The sequence below is a fragment of the Myotis myotis genome, unplaced genomic scaffold, assembly GCF_014108235.1.
Source record: "Myotis myotis isolate mMyoMyo1 unplaced genomic scaffold, mMyoMyo1.p scaffold_m19_p_18, whole genome shotgun sequence".
NCBI classification, from domain to species: Eukaryota; Metazoa; Chordata; class Mammalia; order Chiroptera; family Vespertilionidae; genus Myotis; species Myotis myotis.
Genome location: NW_023416322.1, coordinates 19,151,456 through 19,177,865, shown reverse-complemented (window position 1 = coordinate 19,177,865; position 26,410 = coordinate 19,151,456). Strand labels below are relative to the sequence as shown.

Genomic DNA, 26,410 nt, shown 5'->3' with positions numbered 1-26,410 from the left:
TGGATTTTGGCCATTTTAGTAAGAATTTCATTGCTCTAATTTGCATTTCCCCAATGACATCTGATGTGGAGCATCTTTTCATTGCTCCAATATGTGGGTTTAAAAGCACAAGCTTCAGAGCCTGGTTTTGACCCCTGGCTCGGCACCTCCCTACTTGTGTGACCTTGAGCAAGGAACTTGATCTCCTCAAGGGTAAATTTCCTCATCCATAACGTAAAAACCATTTTTACCTCCTAAAATTGTTGAAGGGTTACATGAGGTAATGAATGTAACAGCACTTTGCATATTGCCAAATAGAGTCATTATTATTACTATCATCATTTTTATTATTATAACTCAATATCTCGTGGTTAATGGCAGAACTATGGCTTCCACATCAGGCTGACTTCCGATCCAATGATTTTCAAACTACCACTTAGTGAATCTATGTCAGATTGTGTTTTCAATTTAACTCAAGAAAACATTAACCACTTATTTAATATTCCTGCCAAAATTGCATAATCTGACTCTAATCATAATGGAACAGAAGACAAAACCCCTTCTAAAAAAAATAACTGGCCTAAATTCTTCCAAGCTGTCCATGTCATGAAAACCAAAGGAAAGCCAGAAAATTATTCCAGATGCCTGATTCTGAATTGGATCCTGGACCAGACAGAAAGCATTGCTATAAAAAAACATTACGGGAACAATTGAAAAAATGTAAGATCTGTAACTAGATAACAGCATGTCATTGTTAAATATCCTGAGTGAATATTCTCCTTAGAAAATATATACTGAAATGAATAAAATGATATAATTAAAAGGAAAAAGAAAAAGAAAATATATACTGAAGTATTTAAGGACAAAGAAGCATGATCTGAAACACGTCAATGGTTCAGAAAAACATTATATAATATGTAAACCTACAATATATAAAAAACATAAATATGTAGAATACGTGTTTGGCATAAGTTCCAGGTAATTATCTACTTGGGACTCTCTTCTGTGAATGACCTGTGATTTCTTATTGTCCTTTATTGAATGAGGCCTACCACAAAAACTGGTGATTTTTTAAATATTCTCTTTCTCACACACCAGAGAGAACACAATGCTCATTATCATCTGCAAATGAATTTTCACAAGTTATATAGAAGATTTTACAATAGTCCCTACTAAATTTTATTTTTATATATATAAGGAAAGAGAGAGAAAGAAAAAGAGAGGGAGAGACAATGATAAAATTAATTTGACAAAATACTAAAAGTACTCACTACATGTAAGGCACTATGTATGATATTAACACCTGATATTACATAGGACTTTACAGGTTATGATGCTTTCACATGGCTTCTATTTTATTTGCTTCTCACTGAATTCTCAGTGAAGTGCAATGAAACCATGTCTTATGAGGATAGGGTGAGGGAGAGGGGTCTGGACCAGCCGTCACCAACCTTTCACGGACCACCGGTTGGTGACTGCTGGTCTATCAACCAGGAAGGCAAAAAATCATGACAAGTTTTTTGTATCATGTTATCTTATAAACACAAAGGCTTAGGCCTTAGTCTGGGGCCAGATCATGACAACGATATCGCTCTTTAATTGCTCTACTCACTCAGAGTGTACAGGCTAAGAGAGGCAAGATTCTCATACCGTGAGACACACAGGAACCGAGACCCACTGAGGAAACAGAGGTCTGAGTCTCCCATCGCACACTCCCTCCAGACCTGATGCTCACTCCTTGTGGGAGCGTCCCATAGAGTTGCCCACCGTGTTTAACATCCTTCTCTCCCTCAGAGTCCTGGTTTGATTCTGCCGAGTACGTGTTGTTGATTTGGAGACGGTAATATGGGCATACAATGGGACTAGCTAGGGCAGCGTGCAGGAGCCCATTGACAGTGGCTCTGAGTCTCCTCTCACCTATTTCCAGGTGCCCTCAATGCTTCAGAGGCTGGAAGCAAAACACTACCTTCCTCCGGTTCTAGTTAGGAGACTGGATATGACTAAGTCCCACCAATTAGATGTCCTCACAAGAGGTTTGGAGGGGGAGGTGGGGTGGGAGCTGTCTTCCTGCTGCTTTGGGGTTTTCTGCTAGCAGAGATGTTAGTGATTTCAGTGTCCAGTCTCCACCTTCATGGATGTTGAGAGGTGGCTGGGCAATGGAGATCACCAGACTACACATTCCACGGTCTAGACAATTTGGAGAGAAGTAGCAGTGTCCACTCTTAATGCTGTCTCTCTGACCTCTAGATCTATGCCACTGTGTCGGGAAAGTCAATGGTCCCAGCCTCTGCTCTTCCTAATGGGGGCAGAGGTCATCATTTCCCTCGTGGGTGAGTTCTTACAAAGCTCTGGGATTCATTCTGGAGGCCCAGCCTAGAGCCCACTCCTCCTAACTCTTCCACCCATTTTGGAAGCACCCAATCTCCTATGTTAATTCCTTTTCTACTTAAAATAGCTGGAGTAGTTTCTGCTTCCTGGATTGAACCCTAGCTGATTTTTCACTGTTTCCCAGATACAGAGAGACAGGCTACAAGAGGTAAAGATGGTGCAACGCTTGAATGACGTTCTCACACAATCAAACGCAATAGCTGGGGGTTAGTGCACCTGGTCCATGGGCACAAAGCAGACTTTGGGCATCTAGAATATCTTTCTGTCTTAGATTACCTCGTCTTACATCAGAGATGGCACCTCTGCACAAATTACAGAAGGGGGCCTCAAACTGACCGAGCTCAACAAATAAGTATTCAAATTATTATTCCACAGCTCCTCTTCAGGGAATTAAAGCAAATTTCCCTTTATTATCAGTTCATGTTTTACTTCCTAAGGCAAGAAAGAGGGATGAACAGAAATGACAAGGATGGAAAAAACTCTCCAGACTCAACAATGATGAGTAGGTTCAGAAAACAGCAGGAAATGTAACAAGGAGCAGGGGCTTAAAACCCTGGTACCCATAAACAAATACAGCCTCTGCTTACTTCTGAAAAGACAAAAAGAGAAAAGATAGGTTGATAACAGAGAGAGTTAACATTTATCCAACACACAGGGCTCTTCCTCAATTTTCACAACAAATTTAAGAGGCAAGTACTATTATTACCACCACATCCTGGGTGTGGGGACTAAGGCGAAGCCACCATTCAAGGTCACAGCTATTAAGTATCCAAACCCAGGTGGAGGAACACGCATCCTAACCCAGGCTTCGTCAATGCCAAAGTCTGTTCCTTTAACCACCTGCAAAATAATGCAGCTCTCCACAAGGTGAGAGATTGCCAATATTTTTCCACTCCCCAAAATAGTGTTTTCTAAGCTGAAAGAGACAACCATTGATTAAACCCAGCAGCCCTCATTAATCAGTTTCTTGAATGAAAAATAAAACAGCAGGTTCCAGCATTTTTATTCTTAGCTGCCTTACTGGGAGAAAGAGAAAGGAAATTAGCATCAGGGCCCAAGATGATGAATTCAAATCCATCTTTCCTGCCTCCATAGCCAGCTACCCCTGAACTCCCACCCCCAGAGCCCTTCACCAGTTCCACGACACCAGAACTCCTCACCTCACTCCTGAACCCACGTAGGATTTTCCAGGACCAGGAATAACCATTTATTTCTCCACGATGAGTGACTGCCATTGAACTGTGCTTCCCTAATATGAACTACTAGAGGCCCAGTGCACGACATTCGTGCACTTCGGGGGGTGTCCCTCAGCCCGGCCTGTGCCCTCTTGCAGTCCGGGACCCCTTGCTCCTTACCGCCTGCCAGCTCGCTGCTCCTTAGCGCTCCCTTGGAGGCAGGAGAGGCTCCTGCCACCATCTCCGCTGAGCTCACCAGCCATGAGCCCAGCTTCTGGCTGAGCAGCACTCCTCCTGTGGGAGCGCACGGACCACCAGGGGGCAGCTCCTGCGGTTAGCATCTGCTCCCTGGTGGCCAGTGTGTGTCATAGCGACCAGTTGTTGGGTCAATTTGCATATTAGGGTTTTATTATATAGGATGAGTTTTCCCTTAACAACAACTGGCTAAAATTCTCAGGTTGGAATAACAATGGATCTGCCATTGGAGCCTTCTCACCCCCTCATTTGCCCCCTTTGCACCTCTGGTCCAGGTGCTCCTGCTGCTCTTGGTTACAGCTCCAAGGTTCTGACACTCCTCCCTGCCACCATACAAACGCCCAGAGATTCGCTCATGACCGACACCCAAGCCTTCACGGCTCACTGTTGCAAAAAGAATTTCGGAATCTCTGGGAGTTATAATCGCCCCCCCATTTTTCTTTTCTGCTGATAAGTTCCAGAGAGCAGTAGGGATAGCAGTAAGACATCTATCATCTGTGGGGCTGACAAGCAGCTGGCGTGACCTTCTCAGCCAATATAACTACAAGCTGATTTTAATCATGGTCTGTTTATCGGGCTTCCAGAAATATTACCCTGATGCATCTTCCTATTCCTTCTCTGTGCTGAATGCTCTAAGGAAAGCTTTCTGAGTCTCACTATCTACACCCCAGGGAGGAGGAAATTTATAACTAACTCCCGGCTACAACCGTATATTCTGGGGGAAGATACAGAGAACTCATATTTCATATGCCAAGGCCACTAGATAACACTTGAACCTTGAAAGGAAGCCAATTTTAGGCTAAAATCTGAGGACACGAAGGTATTTGCAAATGTTAGCAAAATCTGTGCCACATAAAGGTCCCATCTTGCTGAATTTCACCCAATAATGTTTATTGAGAATGTCCAGTTTCTAAAATGACTCTTGGATTACCAATAAGGCTAGTCATACCTTTGTGTCCTGAGATTTATGTCCACTGTCTGCTTGTTCAAAAATGTGCAAAGGATTTATTACCTTCATAATTAGTTCTGATTCAATGTCACTGCTATAATAATGTCACTCTCACTCACGTGCATTCTAACATGCTTTCCTGGGGTAGAAGGGTGGAGTGAAAGGGGTGGCATTATGCATCATGCTGGTGTTGTCCCCAAGAATGCATCCCAGCAATGCATATCAGCTGACATATGTTTCTGTGGACAAAAGGCCTGTCTCACTCTGACTTGATTCGTTTGTGGTTTGCACCCCTAACCATGCTATTACAGTGCCTCTGACAGAAGGAGGTGACATGGCACAGCAGGTGCTGGACTATGACTGTCTGGGGTGAAAATCAGATCGGCCAGCTCATTCAGCTATGTTATATGGAGCAAGTTTCCAAATCCCTCCATTTTCTCATCTGGGGATAATAATATTATTACTTCCAGGGATTATTGTGAGGATTGGATGTACTAATAATTTTAAGGTGCTTAGCACATTGCTTGTCACAGGGTAAGCTCTATTGATGTCAACTGTCATTACTGGCTTTTATTACAGTAGACACTTGGAAGATGCTGAATGAGTAAATAAATGACCCATCCTCAGGTGTATGAAGAACAGAAAATTACCCAAGGAATATGGAATTGGCCAGGTTATCCTCCATTTAAGTGCTTTTCTGGGCCACATACTGCCACACTTGGTTCTTGCTTCTGAAGCACATACATTCGGGGACCTGTCACATATCCTGAAGTGGTGGTATGGTACCACAGGGAGTACACTGTCACTTGGTGATCAACAGCCAACATTGGCAAAAACTTCAGCCATGGTCAGGAATATACCCTCTGTGGTTATGCCAAATAATCTTCTTCCAGAAATACTAACTGCCTTCTGTGGGAATCGATCTTGGAATGTTGGCCTCAAGTAGCATTAGAATAAATCAATTTCAGGAATAAAGAGAAATCAAGAAATGTGTATCCTTCTACTGGGGATGTATTTAAAGTAACCCTCAGCCACCAACCCAGCAGGTGACTAGTCGGACAGCAGCTGTGTAAAACACTCACAATCTAAGAAAGGGTGTTGATAAATTCTTCTCCAAATAGTCTCTAGAAAAACTTCTGTGATGAAAGAGAAATGAGGCATGTATGATCAATAGCTCTCTGGGGCTCTCCCACCAAAATTCAAAGAAAAAAAATCACAGACACGTCATATTTTCCCACATCGTTGGGCCTTTGCCAATGCTGTTCTGAGCTTGGAATGTTCCTCCACACCCCCCATTCTGTCCCCACTCACCCTCATAATCCCAAGCCAATCATAATGGCATAGTACAGAGGTTAGTTTCATGGGTTCAAACCCTAGCTCCACATTTTCCCCAGCTAGTTGACACAAGGCAGGTTACCTAACTTCTCTGTGACTCAAGTTTCTATGGAGATGATAATTGTACCAACCTTGTAGGGCTTGGGGAAAAGTACATAGGTTAATATTAGAATAGGTTAATATTAGAATCGTTCATGAAACATAGTAAGCACTACAGAATTAGTTACATTATTGTCCTAAATCCTAGCCCCAGCTTTAGATCCTTGGGGAGGTCCTTTCATTCCCCTGGGCAGAATGCTTGCACTTGTCTCTACTATAGTAAGTACCACATTCAATTGCAACCCCTGGTATGTGTGTGTGTGTGTTGTGTGTCTGCCTTGCCACAGTGCAAAAATATAAGGAATGCAAACATCATCATTTTAACCTGAGAGTCTTCGGGCCTTAAACAGAGCCATGAACAAGACAGAAGCCCAATCAATATTTGTTTAACATATGAATGCATTAATTAAATGCTATTTAGGCTTTTCAAGCTTCCCACCAGTCAGTATTTTCTCTTCTTTGCATGAAGCCATTGAATAATTGCTGTTGCTATGGCTGCTTCTAAAGTCAAATGAGGTAAGGTTTTGAACTATCTCCGAGTTTGTACAATAATCATCGGAATCATAAGAATTCATTATCAGCACCATTAACGGAGTGCATTAATGTTATCACTGAGCTGACAGAATGACTGGGCCCCGCACATGTTATCTCTCGATATGAGCCTTCAAGTTCCCTTAGACAGATTCTCAAGAACTGCACTCCTCCAGCATTGCGGGGATGTGCAACATGTCACAATTCTGAATGGTTAGTCACAGTCAGTCTGCAAGTGGAGAAGGGCCATGGCAGGAATGTGATCCAAGAGACACTAAAAATAGAAAGTCCATGGAAGGCCAAGGGAACTTCCCTTGTAAAAGTGAGAAGGCGATGATGAAACAAGCAGCTTCCTGGCAATGAAGAGATAACATCCTGTCTGAGATGGATTTTGAGAGAGGAACCAGGGACCAGGGGAGGCTCTGGCCACCTTGGGAAGGCAGCATGGAGCAGGAGGGAAGCACCAGGTTAGGAATCAAGTTAATCAAATCTTTGTCTTCTTTTTTTAATTAAAAATTTTTATTTTAATCCTCACCCAAAGATACGTTTTTAATTGATTTTAGAGAGAGGGAGGGAGAGAGAGAGAAACATTGATTGGTTGCCTCCCATACGCACCCTGACTAGGGATTGACCCTACAGCCTGGGTAAGTGCCCTGCCTGGGAATCGAACCCCACAACCTTTTGGTTTACAGGACAATGTTCCAACCAACTGAGCCACACCAGCCAGGGCAAATTAATCAAATCTTAATTCTTCCATTTGATAAACTGACTTTCTCCTCTTAAAAATGGAAAATCAAATGATGGAAATTGCAGAGCACCCTATAAATGTAAGAAATTATTCAATACTCACAGAAAGGGCCCCCACTCTGAACAGTGGCCTCTCCATCTTCTTCACTCTAGGTGTGAAAGAGATGTATCTGCCTCTTTCACTTAAATTAGCACATTTTAAAGAAGTTCACCAGGACACTGGGCATGGAAATTTTCTTGGGGTACAATTTTTATTTGAAATCTGCCTATTTTGGCCACCATAGCTTTGCAATATATTAAACCATACCATGCAATTCATGGCTATGTGGACTTTCCTTACCTTAGTAGCAAACATTTCCTAGTAAGATGCCAACTGACAGTGGTGAGCTTCCGGAGCGGGCTGCCTCCAGCTGGCCAGAGCGGATTTTGCACATCGCTTCCCACCTCCATGTTCCATAACCCTGGCAATTGACAAGTGATATAAATTAAGATTTTTCTCTCCCAAAGATGGCTTACCAGCACACATTCCACTGAACCCCAAAGGACCTAAGATTCCCCCAGCCATTGCACTCTATTCCAAATACTACATAAAGGAAACCACACGCATAAATACAAGATGGAGGACATTACCGAGAAGCAACACTGTGAGGACAGAAAAAAAGAAAAAAGAAAAACCCTGGTGTATCAACTGCAACATTCCCACCACATGAGGTTCTGGCAATGAGGTGCCTTGGTTTTTAAAAATATTTTTATTATTTTTAACATGTTTTCATTAATTTTTTTTCTTTTTTTTTTTTTAGAGAGAGGGATAAAGAAATAGAAATATCAATGAGAGAGAAACATCATTGATCGGCTGCCTCCTGCATGCCCCCTACTGGGGATCAAATCGACAACCTGGGCATGTGCCCTGACCGGGAATTGAACCCATGACCCCTTGGTTCCTGGGTCAATGCTCAACCACTGAGCCACACCAGCTGGGCTAAATATGGTTTTATTGATTTTTGAGAGAGAAAGAAAAGGAGGGAGGAAGATAGAAACATCGATGAGAAACATCAACATCAATCAGCTGCCTCCTGCAGGCCATTAGGCCTGCAACCCGGGCATGTGTCCTGACCGGGAATCAAACTGGTGACCTCTGGGCGCATAGATCAATGCTCAACCACTGAGAAACACTGGCCGGGCCTTGGGTTTTGTTTTTTTAAAAACTGAGAGTAATTGTAATATGTTAGGGAGTTTTGAATCAGCTTTATTTGGAGCCTCAAATGAATATATCCAAATTTCATATTACTGCTAGAATTCAAACATCTCAATTGCACATTGAGGGTAATATAATAATGGAATAGACAACTTGTCAAAATAGATGATCTGTCATTATCCCAGTAAGCTAATGTAGTGCTGCCTTTGTAACCATTCAGTACATAATGGTCAAATGAATGAATAGTCTTTGTTTCCTCTCACATGTTTTATCTATTCTCTTCAAGTGTAAATGGATTGTCCTTTTTCTTCTGGAACTCCAAACATTATGCTACTTCCCCAGGCTGGTGCTTGTGCTGGGAGAGGAGAATAATGCCTTGTATGTACTCGTATAAGGAGCTTGGTGGTTCTAAGAGCCTTTCTCATATGCAATTCTCAATTAATACACACACACTCTCTAAAGTAAGGTACACCCATTTTCAGATGACGAAAAAGATGTCCATCATAATAATCAGAGCTGTGGGCTCTGCACCCTATTGTCATCATTGCTACTGGATATTGGACACTGATTGTCATAGCCATCAACACTGCTGCCATTAGAATAGCTACTGCTTCTTTGCCTCACTCTTACAGTCGTAAAGCTCAGCACAAGAGCTTAAATCTCATGTTCACACATTAAGTCTCATGTCAAAATTTCAAGCAAAACAGTATCTGGTATTTTTGTGGCATCTGCTATGGGATGAAGATACTCTCCACCTAACAGGGCTCACAAAATGCTAGATGCCCCAAATATAGGAGGAAATTCAAATTCTGGATAGTAAATATTATTATTAGTAGTAGTAGTAGTAGTATTGTCTATCCTATTCATATGCATGATAGCCTATCATCTTTCGAATCTCCTTCCTATATTTGGGCAAATATCCAAATTGTGAGTCATCACCACTCCAACAAAAGAATCAGGATGCAAATTTCCAGCCTCCCTTGCAGCTAGGATTCAGGTACATGCATTAGTTACTGCTGGTCAGGGACGCCATTATAAGATTTTTGATTCAGAAATAAGCAACAAGAGGAAGGAGGCTCTGCATGGACCTTCCATCTTTGCATCTTTGATGTTGAGGGGGAGGCAGAGGTGTGTCATCTTTTGTGGTGGCAGCAGCAATGGTGGCTATTTCCCAGGGGCTGTAATGGTGTATTTCTGATGTAGAAGTAGCATCTGTGGAGCAGGAGCAGTTTTCCATTAGATCTGTGGTTTGGATTGGGGCATCATTCCTCCAGGCATATCCTCAAGCCCAGTTTTCCAATCCATTCAACAGTTCTGTGATCCACCCAATATTTTTTAAATAAAATGCTTTTTCATCTACTTTCAGCTTCTATTGCTTAGAAAACTCTAGCTAATAAAAAAAAATACTCTGGCTGATACAATCATTTTATTTCCCAGCTGTTAAAAACTGAGGCTTTAAGAGGTTAAACTGCTCAAGGTCACAAAGTTAGTCAATGACAGAGCAAGGATGTGAACTGGGGCTATCATAATCCAAAGTCCACCTTGCAAACCAGAAAGTTCTTTGGTTGATCTCTTCCCACACACGCAGCCCCACCATCCCTCTGAGATTCTAGTGACTAGTCTGTTCCATGCTTCTATGTCTCTGGATATATTTTGTTCCTCAGTTTATTTTATTCCCTAGATTCCACATATGAGTGACATCATGTGATACTTGTCTTTCTCTGACCGGCTTATTTTGCTTGGCATAATACTCTCTAGGTCCCTCCATGTTGTTTCAAAGGGTAAGAGATCCTTCTTTTTTACTGCCTCATAGTATTCCATGGGGTAAATACACCACAGCTTTTTTATCCACTCTTCCACTGATGGGCACTTGGGCTGTTTTCAGATCTTACCTATTGTAAATTGTGCTGCTATGACCATAGGGGTGCATATATTCTTTCTGATTGGTGTTTCAGGTTTCTTAGTTCACTCATTCTTGAATGATAGTTCTGTTTGATATAGATCTCTAGGCTGAACATTATTTTTCATCAACACTTTGAAGATAGTATTTCATTGTTTTCTAATATCTTTGTGACTGGTAGAAAGTTTGCTATTGATCTACTTGTCCTTCTTTTGTGATTAACATGCTTTTTCCCCCTAGTAGTTTTTAATTTTTTATTTTACTTTAATAATCTGCAATATCAACCCAATGTGAGGTTCATTCTTATTTATCTTGCTTGGAATATGCCCTGACTTTCATTCTTAGAACCCTTGCCTTTCATCAGTTCTGAAAGACTCCCATTCATGATCTCCTCTAATATTGCCTCACTACTGTGGGGTAAACAGTTGGTTGCCCTACAATATCCATTTTCCCCTACTTTCTTTGAGAATAGAACTATCAATTTTTTTTCTGGGAACATAGCTAAAACCACTTTCTGCCTCCCCGGTGGCTTTGTGATATAAGAAATGATATGTGTATCTTCTGAATAGTGCTTTTTTTTTTTTTTTTATGGAACGCTTCATGAATTTGCGTGTCATCCTTGCGCAGGGGCCATGCTAATCTTCTCTGTATCGTTCCAATTTTAGTATATGTGCTGCCGAAGCGAGCACTCTGAATAGTGCTTTTAAAGAAAACAGGCATGCATGTCCCTTTTTCATTCCCTGCAAACTCCCCACACGGCCCAAGATGCAGACCCGAGGGCCAGAGCTCATGAAGCCATGTGGGATCCTGAAATAGAAGCCACAAATTGAAAATAACAGAGCCGCCCAAGCTCTTGACGTCTGGACTGTTCTATGAGAGAGAAAGAAATCTCTATCTTGTTTAGTCAAGATATTTTGGGGTCTTATCTTTCAAGCAACTTCTATTTTATAGTAACAATTATACCTCTGTCTCTGTACTCTCCCCTTTCCTTACACCTTCCTTAATGTGTGTGTGTGTGTGTGTGTGTGTGTGTGTGTGTGTGTATACATGACCTTCTTACTCTAACCTCCATTTATCCTATTCATGTTTATATTTTCTACCTCATTGTTCCCTGTGCTGCATTCAAGATGATCGTCTTTCATCTTCAAGGTGGCTTGCCCTCCTCAGATGCCTAATGTGCTAGTTAGCATGTCCCTTGGACTTTCTAAGGTCAACAAGGCTATTTTTAATTGCTACTTGGTTTCTTTTTCCATAAACCTGCTCCTTTTTTAATAATAAAATGTTCTTTCATTCTATGCTTTCCTTTATGTCTGACATTTAAAAGTTACTTATTTCATAATGTCTTTCAGATCTTTTTAGGTTAACTCAGTTCTCAGATTGCTGATTTTCCTGTTTATCTCTGGTTTCCCCTTCAGGGTGATTCATTTCCTCCTTTGACTTGTAATTTTTTATTCAGGCTTCATCTTCAGCAGGGCTGGTCATCCCATTAGATACCTGTATGCTTAAATGGTAGGGATACCCCCACAAAGCTGTTGGTTTGTTTCTGGAGAATTTCTGAGGGTTCAAAGGTCCTGAACCAGCTTTTATGGTAATTTCTCAGGTTGAGGTTTCTATAATCCTTAGGTTGTATAAATCTGAATCTTACATTTACTCATGTTAAGTCATGGGGGGGGGGGACATACATTTCCCACCTATAGCCCCAGACCAACCCCAACTTTCCTTCCTGCTTCCCCACAATAGTTATCAATATTTTCTCTTGCCGCCCCCTTCATGGGTGAGGTACCCCCTCAGAGCCCCAAGGTGTATTGAGAGAACTCTGTCACAGTTAGGGTTAGACAAAATACAAGACGCCCAGTTAAATTGGAATTTTACATAAACTTTTTTTTTTTTTTTTTTTAGTATAAGTATATCCCATTCATCTTTTGGGCTATACTTATATAAAAACAATGATTCATTGTTTATCTGTAATTCAAATTTAACTGGGCAGCCTGTGCCTTTATTTGATAAGTCTGACAACCCAAGTCACAGTGCTGTGCCTAAGCTTGGCCCGAGGCCACATTTCCTACCTGGGCCTCAACACCACAGCCCCCAGATTCTAGCGCCTACATGCAGGTCCAGCAACATTAGCCCGTGATCACACTGGCTCCGAGTTCCTTCTCCGAACTAGACTGTTTCCTTTACTCTTTGCAAGACTGGTTGTATATAAATATTTTTAATGGCTGCCACATGTTATCTAGCCTTTCCAGGCGACAGCAGTGGGAGGGAAGGCTTGTCCGTGACAGCTGCCTGCCATGTGTCAGACATCCTTTCACGACTTTCTCTATGCCCCTCACCCTCCAGGTGAGTGCTCCCCTACAGCGGAGCACAGAGGGTTAATTCACCCACAGGAACTGGAAGACAAGGGAGTCCGCAGGAACAAGTCCTCAGGACTTAGGCTTCAGGGATGCTGTCCACCTCAGCAAAAGGACGTTTTCTTTTTTGGATTAGAAGGGATGGATTTTTCAAAGAGAGGCAGACATGTCCCAGTTTTAGCTAAGATTTGACTCCCAAAGAACCTGATTATCCAAAGATTTTTCTCTGCATTTTGGGGGCACAGGAGAGGAAGAAGAAGTCTTACTGTGCTGCATTTTATTTTCAGTGGGTTAACTGAAAGATGAGAAGCTAGAGGGCGAGGTAAAAATAGAATATTATTAACTAAAAGGGCTTCAAACATGTATATTTTAAGACCTTAGTCAAAACCTAGAAAACGGAAGACACCGAGTCATAGGATGAGAAAATAATGTGCTTTTGTATTGAAATGCTTCAAAGAAAGGCCCCTTTCAAAATAGTTCTAAATAAAGTTCTCGGAATAGAAAGTGCGTATTTTGTTTTCACTTTAGACATGGAAAATCCCTGCAGGCCACAAATTCCAAAAGCCTTTCCAGATATTTTCCGATTTTTTTCAATAATTCCACATCCCCCCCGTGGTTTCCAGGCAGGACTTTGGACATAATCTCCAAATGAAGTTTTACCTTCTGTTTTTATATTCTCTGTGTTAAAGCTATTCATTTGTTCAAGATAAGCATTTAAAATACACCACATTTTTAAAGGTATATATATATATATCTCCACATACATACATACATACATATATGTCTTTGTTTTTCAGCATCCCAAAAGTCTTCAAAAGTGATCCATGCCATGGGCTTTCCGCCCCCTCTGATACAAAAGTCATGATTTGTAATCCTCTGAGTGTGCATACCTCCCAAACATCTCCTACCATGATGTGAGTTCACAAAAACAACATATACATTCTGCTAAATAGGAATTATTTCTAATTCAAAGGAAATGGAGCCCTGGCCCATGTGGCTCAGTTGATTGGGCAGCACCCTCACACCAAGAGGTTGCCTGTTCAATACCTGGTCAGGGCACATGCCTGGCTCTGGGGCTCCATCCCCAGTAGGGGGCATGCAGGAGGCAGCCAGTTGTTTTATTCTCACATCAATGTTTCTCTCTCTCCTTCTCCCTTCCTCTCTCTCTAAAAAAAAAAAAAAATCAATATAAATATTCTTCTAAAAAATGAAGGAAATAGAATCATACTCCTGGCGCTTGTCTCTTGTCCCAGAACTTCTTTGTTGTGTGAAATCTTTGGCTCTAAGTGCCTCTATCTCCACCCCATAGGTCTGCAGGAATCTCTCTAAAATAGGTCTGCCCCATTTTATGAAAACTCACTGGATGACAAAGTATGACTACCCAAACTTTGAAAACACATTAAATCAAAGAACCATAGGGTTCTAATACATGTTTTATTAGAGTTAACCATGTAGCCTGGAAAACACTTGGAAATTACACAAAAACATAAAGAAGTAGAAATCGTATCTATCTTCACCACTCAGGTACGTTTCTCTGCACAAAACATATTTTTAACAAAAATGGCATCATGTTTTACAAGTTTTAGAATTTGCTTTCTTCATTCATCTATGTATAGTAAACATTTCCCACCATATTAAATATTTTTCTCTGGTAGCATTTTAGTGACTATAGATTCCAATTTATAAGTATGTGTTAATTTGTTTCATCCATCCTCTGTTTGGGGACTATGTGATATCTACAATTATCCTTGTAGAAAAATTATTCTCGCAGTCAGCCATGATTAGAACCTTGGGATAAATTCCCAGAAGTAAAACTTACCTTTGGTCTGAATAATATACACATATTCAATATCCAAGGTACACATTGCCAAATTACTTCGCAAAACCTTTATTAGCCTCACCAGTGGTATTTAAGAGTCTATTTACTTGCTTTAAGGATCTCGTATAACAATAAACTAGTCAGTCATTATCTATCATGCAAAAGTATTCTTCGTTAATGAAAAGGATTTACAACATGATTTCTTTAAACGCTGAACTCTCCTAGTACACGTAAAACATTACTCAATTTAAAATATGATTCTAAGTTCCTGTGGTAACTTTCTGTAACACAATGAAGAAAATAAGGTATTTCCCTATTTAATTTTTGTTTTAAATGGAGCGTTCCACCTCTCAAAGAATTCTTCCTCTTTCTGTCCTCATCCAGATGGAGAAGAGGTACCACAGTGCAGCGCAGTGATTCTGCTCTTAATCTGTCCCCTAGTTCCTATTCAGTTTCCCATCATGCACTGCTACATACGGCAGCCTGACATGCTGAGAAGCCTTTCCTGAAGACAGCAACCCACACTCACCCATCTCTTCACTCAACTCCTATTATACTTATTGTCTGTACCACACAATTAGCACTTTATTACATACTGTCTTGTTCTCTAATTGTCTGTACCACACAATTTAGCACTTTATTACATTCTGTCAGATTCTGTAATTGTGTCATGTATTTTTGTCTTGCCTTGCCACCTAGATCACAAGCACCAAGGTGGCAGGGGCCGTGTCTGGTCCTGCTTTGGCATTTCCCACAGCACCAAACATTGTTCCAGGAACAACAAAGTGGGTCTTCGACAAACACTGGCCTTACTGGTCGGTGGGTGGGTTGGGAGACTGGTTGACTGACATTCTGATGGGCTTTACGTAGGCTGAGTTACGTAGAACCTGGAGTAGGAAATAGATATGGTGCTGGGTATTATGATAGTTGGTCATTCCAGCCACTATCCTTCAGCCCAACCTGCTTTATCACCTAGCAAGCCATTTAGTCTCTCTCTACCTACGTTTCTCTGTGAACAAATAACCCAAAACATGTGATCAGACAATACTGGTTTTTAAATCACATGAAAATCATGCTTTTCACATAAAGATTTTACATTATAACATTGTCCACTTGGGCAGGCACTGCCATGTAGGGGAAAGAGATCAGGTTTTGGAATTAAAGAGCTGTGTGATCTTCAACAAATTATTTAACCAATACACCCCCCTCCCCTCTCTTAATTGAAACTCTCATTCCTCTTCTCTGAAATTATTCCAAGGACTATAATCATCTGTGATATTGCCAGTGAGTGTCCGTAAGCTTGCTAGGGTATGTATTCTTATTTTTTCCAATTCTGCAAATACCATGCCTCGAAGTAAGTGTTGAGTACTGTTATTATCATAATAAACATAATTAGTACCTCTGTCTCCCACTAGCTGAAGGGTATCTGCCTCAGCTGTGATTCATGGGATTACTTCTCCGAGAATAACGTCAGGTAACTACACAATTTATCTTTCTTGGGTGAAGAGTTGTTTACTGCTAGTGGTCCATCCCATGACATCAGACTTACTTCTAGTGAAAACTAAGAGAAGAAATATTGATACCCAGCATGAACAAATCCACACCCCACTGTCACTTTCCCTCTGCTATAAACATTTAGGTGAAGTGAACACTGAGTTCACCATATTTCTCTGAATTTGGGATGGAACGAGTAAAATGTTCTGTCCCCGTGTCATCTGCTTGTTCCCCTTCTGATCAATATGTTTTGTCATACTGTTTTGGTTTTCATGTTTCTGTCTTTGTTTTTTCAATTGGCAGGTACACAATAAAATGTAACTAGTCAAATAGTTGTTCAACATGTTATTCTCTCAAAACAAGATCAGTTTCAGCCTCTCCTGGAAGTTCTGCTCTAACCCTGCATATTCTCCACCCCTGAGGACCACGGGGCCCAGAGAGCTTTGAATGGCTACTTTGTAGGGCGGACGACAGCCTTGAAGAACAGCTTCCCTCCCTGTGTGTGTGTCACCTGAGCATCCTTTTGGTAAAGATGGGAGGGGCCTGAGCCTTCCTGTGCCCATCGTTGTATACCTATGCTGAGTGACTGTGTTCGATTATTCTTTCAAAAGGATTGATCAAGGTCTGCCATGTTACAGACAGGGACAACGTGCCGGGGACCACATAGAGGAAAACCACACAGGTAGGAACTCATGCTGGAGGAACCCACAGTCTAATGGGGAAGCAGACATGTCAACAGATAATTGCCATGCAGGGAGATAAGTGTGAATAGAAAGTGTGGCCAGGGTGCTAGCCTGGGCCCAGCTGTGCCCACCACTAAGAGTGTGACTGATCTAAGGGAATAGCTGACCTGGTGAGGAGTTGATGAGAATAGAGGGAAGTGACTGCTTGAAGCAATTTCATGGCAGCCTTGAGGTGGAAAGGATGATAGGAAGGGGTAGCCTTGGGGTGGGGAAAGGGAGATGGGAAAGAAAACACACCTGTCTTGTCCCTGCCTTAACTCCCTAGCCTAGACTCACGCCTGAGCCTATAGAGCAGCCGTGGGCAAACTACGGCCTGCGGGCCGGATCCGGCCTGTTTGAAATGAATAAAACTAAAAAAAAAAAAAAAAAGACTGTACCCTTTTATGTAATGTTTACTTTGAATTTATATTAGTTCACACAAACACTCCATCCATGCTTTTGTTCCGGCCCTCCGGTCCAGTTTAAGAACCCATTGTGGCCCTCGAGTCAAAAAGGTTGCCCACCCCTGCTACAGAGGAAGATCCTTCAGGTAGAGTGGGAAGGGGCTCATTGAGGCACTGCTTTGGGATTTGGGTGAAAAAAAATATATGGCAAAGTAGAAGAGAAGGGGCCTCTCTCCAGGTCTTTAGGCCCCAGAGGAGGAGAGCAAGCTTGGCTGAGTGTCTGACACTGGTGGAGATGAGACACTGCCCCCCAGTGGCTTCACGGCAGGGGATATCAACAAGGAGCTCAAAGTAGAACAGGAAAGGATAGGAGGGGCCACATTGGTGGTACCACCATGCCTCCCCGTAAAACTGGGGGAGACTTGGTGGGCGGGCAGTTGTGTACTAGGCAGTTGGAGGCACAAGCCAATGAACTGTGAGTCAGAGCCACTCAGATAATGGCCAATACCCCTAGTGCTGAGGCCCAGGTAAAACTCAGGGCAGCCCAGCTTCTACATACCCAAAGTGTGTGAACACACAAAAGCACTTATTTTATGGCCACACGATTAAGCAGAGTGATGTCATACTAGTTAGTAATGGGACTGAGCTCTGGTAGGTGGAGAGACCAGAGGTCCAAGGTAACAAACGGAGATTCAGAGACCAACGTGGGGACTGGGGGTGGACACGGAGTGATGGTGAGAGGGAGGTGAGCCAGGCTGCTCCTTCCCCATGAGTAGAGGAGTTTAAACAAAGCTCTGATGGAGGCGTTTCCAGCAAGATGAAACTAAAGAAAATGGCCCTGAGGTTTCAGACAGACTGGAGTCAGATGACTCATGGTGAGACAGAAATGTCCAGAACCAAATTCTAAAAATCAGGAATACCACCTAAGCTGAACAGAATGAAATTCAATCTCCCAGCACATGGTTACATGGAATTCAAACAAACAAAAGGCATTTCCAGCAGTACTCACGGGAACACTGAAAAATAACTCCCTCAGGCTCTCAATCCCCTTTCCCAGGAGAAATGACTGATAGCTGCTGGCTCAGTAATACAAGTGCGGAAGTGGTTAAAGTATGCAAATATTTCCCTGTAGGTTGGTAAACAGCCATTGCTTTAAGCCCCTGGATTGCTGCCCCTCCCCTTGAAATTTCAATCCATCATTAAAGGTAAAAGCTTAGATGTCGGAGGATCTGCATCCCTCAGGCTCACAGCCAGCTCAAGGTCAGCATCCCTGTTAGCCAATGCTAAACCAGCTGTTTAATATTCTGAACATCACTGTTTTCCTTCCAGAAACTATCTATGCATTTCCAGGTGCACTCCTACACAGGCCTCTTTTTTTTCTCTCTCTTTCTGTTAATACAAATGGAAGAATTGAATAAATACTGTTATGTACTTAGTTTTGTTTTTGTGTTTAGCCTCCTTGGTCCACCTTTAAGGGCATGGCCAAAAACAGAGTGCATATTTTTCTTTTGGAGCTAGCAGAATTTGGCTACAGCTGACACACCTAACCTGAGAAATGGAGGACAGTAGTAAAATGTTGGGGTACTTCACAGGCCAGTAGGCCCAGAAGAACTTGATCAATGGGACAGTGCAAATGACGCCGAAAGATGGAATCTGCATGAGCTACTCCAGGATAACAAGGCCCTGATGGTTTGGGCAGAAGAAACAAGGAGAAACAAGACCAACAAATTCTACCCCTTCCCCCCCCCCCCCTCCCCGTGCCCCTCCAGAGGCCATCTGGGCCCCCTTCGACCAACTGACGGGAGGGGCCTGAGCCTTCCTGTGCCCAGACTATTGGCACCCAAAGTCAGCTGTTACCCAGAATTTAACCAGCCTTTGGTGGAAGCAAATTCAATTTCAATGGCACTTATCGAATTCTTTCCAGGGAGTTTTCCCTTCATTCAAAAGGAACATAAAGTAAAAGTTCTTCATAAAAGAGATAAAAACATATTTCTCCCAATCGCCCCATTTTTACCTCAAATGCTGAAAGGAAGCAGTTATATTCACGAGGGAGAAAATACTAAATTAAACTTGAACCAGATTTTTAAGTATCCTCTACATATCAAAAAGTTAAGACCACTGAGCATACTCTTTTTACAGCCATATTTATGTTCAAAACTCAAAGAACCAGTACTGGGGGGCGGGGGGGATTAATTTTCCATGTCTAATTTCTGTGTTTCTAAACATCACTTTTTCATTATTTTAATATTAAGAGACACATTAAAGGAGAATGTTAAAATTGAGATTGTCAACTGCACAGATTTGGGGGGAAAGGAGGACAGGGAAGTGGGATCAGGAAAAGATTACCTAATATTTGTATTTTTACTGATGTTCCCAGAAACTTCCCAGTTTGAGTCATTAAAAGAGAAAGCAATTTCTGCGGATAGACTGTCACCTAGTGGTGAGTTTTTACCTTATTCATAACGTGAGCAGCTAGAGTTTGGGGATGCTCTTACAGGACATTGCACACTCCTCTTTGAGATCCTTGGGGAATTTTAGTGTATTGTCCCAATAGAATAGACTCACTTGTGTGTTTCCGGAAGGCCTAGTGTTCATGTGGCCAATAGCTAATACACGGTGAACCTCCTTCAAAAGAAGTTTTTGCCTCTGTCATTACTTAAATTATATTGTCAGAGACCCTGACAAGCAAAATTAGTATTAACTTTCTCTTCTGTTTTCAACCAATGGCACCTTCACAATTCTCTCTTTCTAGTAGTCATACTAGGCCCGAATTTTCTAATTAATAGGAAATGACAAATGAATGTGCTTAACCCATTGGCACATCAGTCCAAAGGTACAATTCAGAAAGAGGGTCTCCAAGTCAGCAAGGAGGCAACAATGTCCAGGTTTAACCCACACCCAGAATTCCTCCCTTCTTGTCCTCTAAGAGGCACGACACTCCTCTTCCTCCAGCTCCCGTGCCTGCCGAGCCCCCTAACTTCCTGTTCTCTGTGCTGACACCAATCCTCCTGGCTACAAGGGCCCCTACTATTGCATCAGCACCCGCCAACAAGGAGGCACCAACCTCCCCTCAGTGCTAAAGTCTATGTTCGGTCCACGGAGCTAGCATTCTGTTCTCAGTTATCAACATTCGTTCTGCATTTGATACTAATTCAACTATTTCTTGAGTGCCTGCCATGTTAGCAGGCACTATGGGTGTCCCAGGGAACAGAACAGACACACACAGTAATCAGGAAACTTAACAACTAACGGTGAGAACTAAACACTACATCCCCAAGCTATTTCCTCTTCATCACTGGGTTTCAAGCTTGAATTGTGGTGGGAGAAAAAGATGATGTGGAATAAATAAATATTTATTTATTTACTTATTTATTTTTTACAAAACAAGAGAGTTGAAGGGAGCAAATTTCTCCAATCCCACCCTCCCTGCACTGCACTGAGGGAAAACAAAGAAGCAGTACATGCTGCCAGCCTCGATTACCTCCCAGTGGAGTTAGAGGTCAAGAAATAAAAGGATGGCCCTAACCGATTTGGCTCAGTGGACAGAGCGTTGGCCTGCGGACTCAAGGGTCCCAGGTTCGATTCCAGTCAAGGGCATGTACCTTGGTTGTGGACACATACCCAGTAAGGGGTGTGCAGGAGAAGCTGATCGGTGTTTCTAACTCTCTATCCCTCTCCCTTCCTCTCTGTAAAAAATCAATAAAATATATTTTAAAAAAGAAATAAAAAGATGAAAAGTTAAGTGGTGATGATGATACAATACTGGACAATACAAGAAAGGTCATAGAGCCCTTGCCACTTATCAGCAAAGTGTTAGAGGCTAGTACTCAGCCTTTTGTTGCTTCTTCCCTTCTTCTAGGGCGGCCCTACTCTTGTCTGACTTAGCTCAGTTGTTATCTCCCCCAGGAAGAATTTCTGAAATAGTTTCCTGCCTCACCATGTACACACACACACACACACACACACACACACACACACACTCACACACACAGTCACCTCTCAGCCCCGATTAGGCTCCCCTCCATGTTTCTTAATATCTTTGCAGAGGTCTATTGCTGCGCTTACCATGTTTTTAAAGTTAAATGTCTTTCCCACAATTCACAGTAGAGGCTGTGGGTTTCTTAAGGCCAGATAGTGGATCCTCTGATGTGCCCTCCTTCAAACCTCCTCATCAAGGATGCAGTGTGGAACCTCTGTCCCGGGAAGATGGGCACCCTCTCTCCTTCCACAGGGTCAGCCCTGCATAACAACCTGAAGGCCCTCCCTGCCTTCTATAGCTCCCTCCCCAAGGAAGTGCTGCACATCAACCCCATTTTAGCATCTGCTTCTTAGTGACCTAACACATTATTATAAGGAATTGCTTTGGCTGCCATATTGATATAAACAGGAGTTTAAACATTTAGAATATTGGTTATTTGGTTGATGATGTTAAACTCAATGACCCATACCTTTGGGCATTGAAATACTTAATTTTGCATATATTAAAAATATGACTGAAAAAAATTTGCAAACATTGTCTCATTAGGATACAATGTTTTTGTTAACATTACAAAACAGACAGATATAACTAGGATACTTCCTCCCTTCCTCTCTTTCCTTCCTTCCTTCCTTCCTTCCTTCCTTCCTTCCTTCCTTCCTTCCTTCCTTCCTTCCTTCCTTCCTTTATTGAAGGATAACATAACAGAGTAGTGGTTAAAATATCAGCTCTCAGACTATCTGAAAACAAATCAAATCACAACTCAACCATTCAGTGGCTCTATGGCCTTTGGCAAATCACTTAAGCCCTTTAAACCTCTGTTTCTAATCTGTAAAGTAGGATGGTGCTTCTTCATCTGTAAAATGTGAATTTAAAATATAATGCCCATGCCCAGCCAGTTTGGCTCGGTGGTTGAGCATTGACCTATGAACCAGGAGGTCACAGTTCCATTCCCAGTCAGGGTTGGTTCATGCCTTGGTTGCAGGCTCAGGGATCGGTGCAGGAGGCAGCCAATCAATAATTCTCTCTCCTCATTGATGTTTCTTGCTCTCTCTCCCTCTCCTTCCTGTCCGAAATCAATTTTTAAAAAATTAAATAAGTAAAAAATAATGCCTGCCACATAGGATTGTTTTGTGAATTGGTGAATTAATTACTGGTGCTTTGTGTAGTAAAATAACGGTTATCATGGATTTAAAAGCACTTTGTAAACTAGAAAGCCTTGGCGGGGGGGGGGGGGGGGGGGGGAAGAGGGGGCGTCTTTTCTCTGAGTGAAATAATAAGCATCAGCCCCGGGTTTGTTTGGAAAACGGAGGTTCCCTCACATCAGCGAGAAAGCAGGGGACCTACTTATGGCGGCGTTTCTGATTTATCGGCACAGGACATGATGCTAGAAAACAAACGTGCCATTCCTGCAAGCGGAGGTATTTTGGTTAAAATTATTTTTCCCTTTCAAAACTCTTTTTAATTATTCTCAAGAATGAACCAGAAAAGCTGCTGCCTTAGCACCCAGCCCATCTTGTATCAGGTCACCCCTCTTTCTACCGGGAGCGTGTGCGGGGTTGGGACAGCGACCTGTGCGGTTCAAAGCCCACAACCTCCAAATACCTGTGGCTGCAGGGCCCGGGGAGAGGGGTGGCAGGAGGAAGGGCGCCCCGAGGTGCCGGCGGGCTGCATGCCGCCCGCGGGGAGCCGGCGCCGCGCCGGTGACCGCTCAGCCCGCCGGGTCCGGCGAGACCCCGGGAAGCGCACGCTCCACCCGCGCGCTGCGGGACGCGCGACTCTGCGCGACTGTGCGCGACCCCGCGTGTCCCGCCGCCCGGCGCGCTGTGCAGGAAGCGCCGCCGCACTACAGCCCCAGGGGCCCTGGGCGTGGCGGGCGCGGGGCGGGCGGGCGGCCCGCGGGGATAAGGAGCGGAGCGGGGCGGCGGCGGCCGCGGAGAGGGAGGCGGACCGGCGTCTCGGGTGAGCGCGGCGGGCGCGGGCGCGGGCGGACGGGCGGGGACGGGGAGGCCCCGGGATGCGGGGAGAAGGGCGCAGGGGACGGGCTCCAGGGCGGGCGAGGAGGTGCGGGCCCAGGGAAAGGAGGAGGCGGGTGACGGGGAAGCGGGGCCAGAGGAAGGGGGACGGCGACCCCCCGGGGCCTGAAGCAAGTCAGGAGATGGGGGCCGGGGACCCCTGGGTTCCTGCCAGGTCCTTTCGTCAAAATGACCAGGATCGGCGATGGAGCAGAAGAGAGTTGAGCTATTGAACTTGATATAATCTCTTCATTTTGGGGGAAGTTGGTCGTATTTCTGTGCTTTGGTTTTAGTTTTGTTTTGTTTCTCTATTTCTGTTTCTTCCTCTCCAAGTATTTGTCAAGTCATTCTTCTTACCCAGAGTTGCCCTTTCTCTCTTTCTCTCTCTCTCTTTCTCTTTCTCTCTCTCTTTCTCTGTTTTTTTTTTTTTCTTTCCCTCTCCCCCTCTTCCTTCCTTCATTCCTTTTTTTTTTTTTAACTTCAACCTTTTCAAAGAATTTGACTAAGGTCACCTGAATTATTTGCGCTAAGAATTCTTGTCTGTGGATAGTGTTTTGAGTCATAATATTCTAAATTCACATTAAACCTTAAGCCGGTGAACATTCTAACCATTTGCATTGGATACAAGCTATAAAGAATTTCAAAGCATAACATTACCAAGTTTATTTAAAACTCAAATTGACAAAATTTCCATGCTTCTCCAGTTACAGCTGCTGTGATCTTTTACCTATTTAAGGTAAGAAACATTCAAACCTGTGAGGACTTTTTGTGAGTTTATTTGAGCCAAACTGTTGACAATTGCCAGGAAGCAGAATCTCAACGGATTGAGATAATGCTCTGGAGAATGGCAGTTTTGCACTTTGTTTGATACGTTACAGTCAAAAGAGGAGGAGACATAAGTGGGTTACATGGAATCCATTGGTGATAGATTAGGGAGGTGGGAGAAAGCAAAGTGGGGAGCCCTCTGGGATTGGATAAAAAGTACAATGATAGACACAAACTTCTTTTATTTAGGTGGTTAACAGTCAACAATTAGCAGTAACATATGGGGATCTGTGGTCTCCCAAGAGCATTATCTGTGGTTTGAGGGGTCTGGAAAAAGGAAAATTACTTTGACATTCCAGTGATATGCTATCATAGATGCAAAAAGACAGTAGGTCCAATTAAAGTAAAAATTGACCTTTGTCAGGGAAGATACCAACCAATGACACCATAAACTAACTGCTTTTAAAAAGTTTTAATTTCAGACCAACTTTAAGTCTCTGAGTTTGCAAGGCCGCCCTGAGCTAGTCAGGTTAGCACGTGGCCACTTTTTATCCACAACCCCATCCCTTCCTGTAGGAGTGTCACGGTTCACAAAGTCAGCAAACTTGGCTCATTTATTTAGCATGTTACTCTGTACAAAGATACATTCCTGCTCCCAGATGGCTTACAGATTAGAAGGGAAGCCCAAACTACCCTGCTAATAACTCTGACATAAGGCTTTTAATAAAAAGCCAGTGTTTTGGGGGAAATTCTAAGGGGTATGAAATTATTTTCTTCTTGGGGGAATCAGGGAATGTTCCCTAGCTTTTAAAAAGTTGACTAGACTGAAGGGGCTGAAATGGGAGATAATGGCATTCCAGGTAGGAGAACCACGGGAGAAAGGCAAGCAGGAACCAGCTGGGCTAGCGTACTTGGAGGCATAAAGAGATCGTCACAGAGATCTGGGCCAGGGAGTTTAATATTTATTTCGTGAAAGCCAGGGTGGAACATTATTGGCAAAGGCCAGGTCAGAAATGTCCATGCTACTGGGAGATTAATCTGGCGGCCTGTGTGGATTGAAAGAAGATAGAGCGGGGGTTTAGACAGTGGTTCCCAACTCTCATCTCATTCCCGCATGCTTTGAAAGTTTTAACCCATCATTTGTGTGTGTGTGTATGTATTGCCAGTCTGAGCTTCTGACCACCATAAGAGTATCTGACCCTAAGCATGAAATAAATGCAGCCCAAAGCCCAAGAACATGGAAGTGTAGTGTGAACAGCCTAGTGCTGTTTGATTTAGGAGACTCTCTGTGCTGAACCCAGCTCTTGGGACACTTATCACTTGAACTTTCTTGAGCCCCCATGGGCCTCTTGGGACCTGGGTTGGGCCCATTGGTATAGATAAGAGGTAGCAAAGGGTAAGTTATGAGAGGGGCAGTAAAGGGAGAGGGAAGGAATGCAGGAAAGACGATAACAGAATTGAAATGACTTAGCCCCTGAATTGGCAAGAGTAGCTAGGACTGGGGAGGAGGTACCAGTAGAGCTGGGATGACAGGAAAGAGCTGGTAAGGGAATAATGATAGTACTTGCCAATGTCCTATAGCCATCAGACAAGACTTCGTGGAGGAGGCTGAACTTGTACTTACTGTGTGTCTGGCACTCTTGGAAGTCATCATTCAACTACAACCTGAACACTTCATTCATCAACCAGAAAGTCATCAATTTTTCATTGGACACAGGTGTCTGCAGAACACTCAGTGAAGGAAAAGCAAAGCAAATGAGATGTATTCCTTGTCCTGGGGAGCGGGGTCTAGAGGGGGAGAGGTGAATAAATACTTGTGATGTGGTTTACTAGAACTAGGAAAGCAGGACAAAATGGTCAAGATTGGAATCTGAAAGGAAGATGAGCTACAGAGATTACACTGAAGCCTTCAAACTGGAAGAGCTGATTCTTGCTTAACAGAATGAAGACACAGAAAGAGATAGGAATGTCCCAGTTCTCCTGACCATATTCCAACTTAAATAATAGTAATTCTTTATATATCTGAGCTCCCTGAGTTAGGATCATGTTCTTTCTTTGATCTCTTGTTTTTTACCCCTGCTCTTTGAGGTTTGACATTTTCTCAATCATCTAGATCAGTGGTCGCCAACCGGTGGTCTGTGGACCACTGGTGGTCCGTGAGGTCTGAAGGGTTGGCGACCGCTGATCTAGATAAAGTTGGAGGCCTTTTCAATGGTATGTTGCCAGGCCACTGTTCTCCTGACTTTAAAAACATAGTTTCCTCTTTCGAATTAAGCCCTGAAATTCTACATTCTCAAACTTGCTTGCTTGC

General features: G+C 43.0%; 1 protein-coding gene and 1 non-coding gene across 4 annotated transcripts in view; one reads left to right on the top strand and one right to left on the bottom strand.

The window, feature by feature from the left end:
- Positions 1 to 11,135: 11,135 nt before the first annotated feature.
- On the bottom strand, positions 11,136 to 11,242 carry LOC118673871. Its single transcript, XR_004973524.1, has one exon. It is a non-coding gene; the product is annotated as a U6 spliceosomal RNA (small nuclear RNA).
- An 11,957-nt stretch (positions 11,243 to 23,199) lies between these two features.
- The window catches only part of NPL (N-acetylneuraminate pyruvate lyase), a 28,631-nt gene continuing 25,420 nt past the window's right edge, over positions 23,200 to 26,410 (top strand). For 2 of the 3 annotated variants that reach the window (XM_036344726.1, XM_036344727.1), the window contains exon 1: positions 23,200 to 23,281. The gene's annotated coding sequence lies outside the window, so the exon portion shown is untranslated. Of the gene's footprint in view, positions 23,282 to 23,835; positions 24,071 to 26,410 lie in introns of those variants that run through there. The other variant, XM_036344728.1, reaches the window with a different exon arrangement.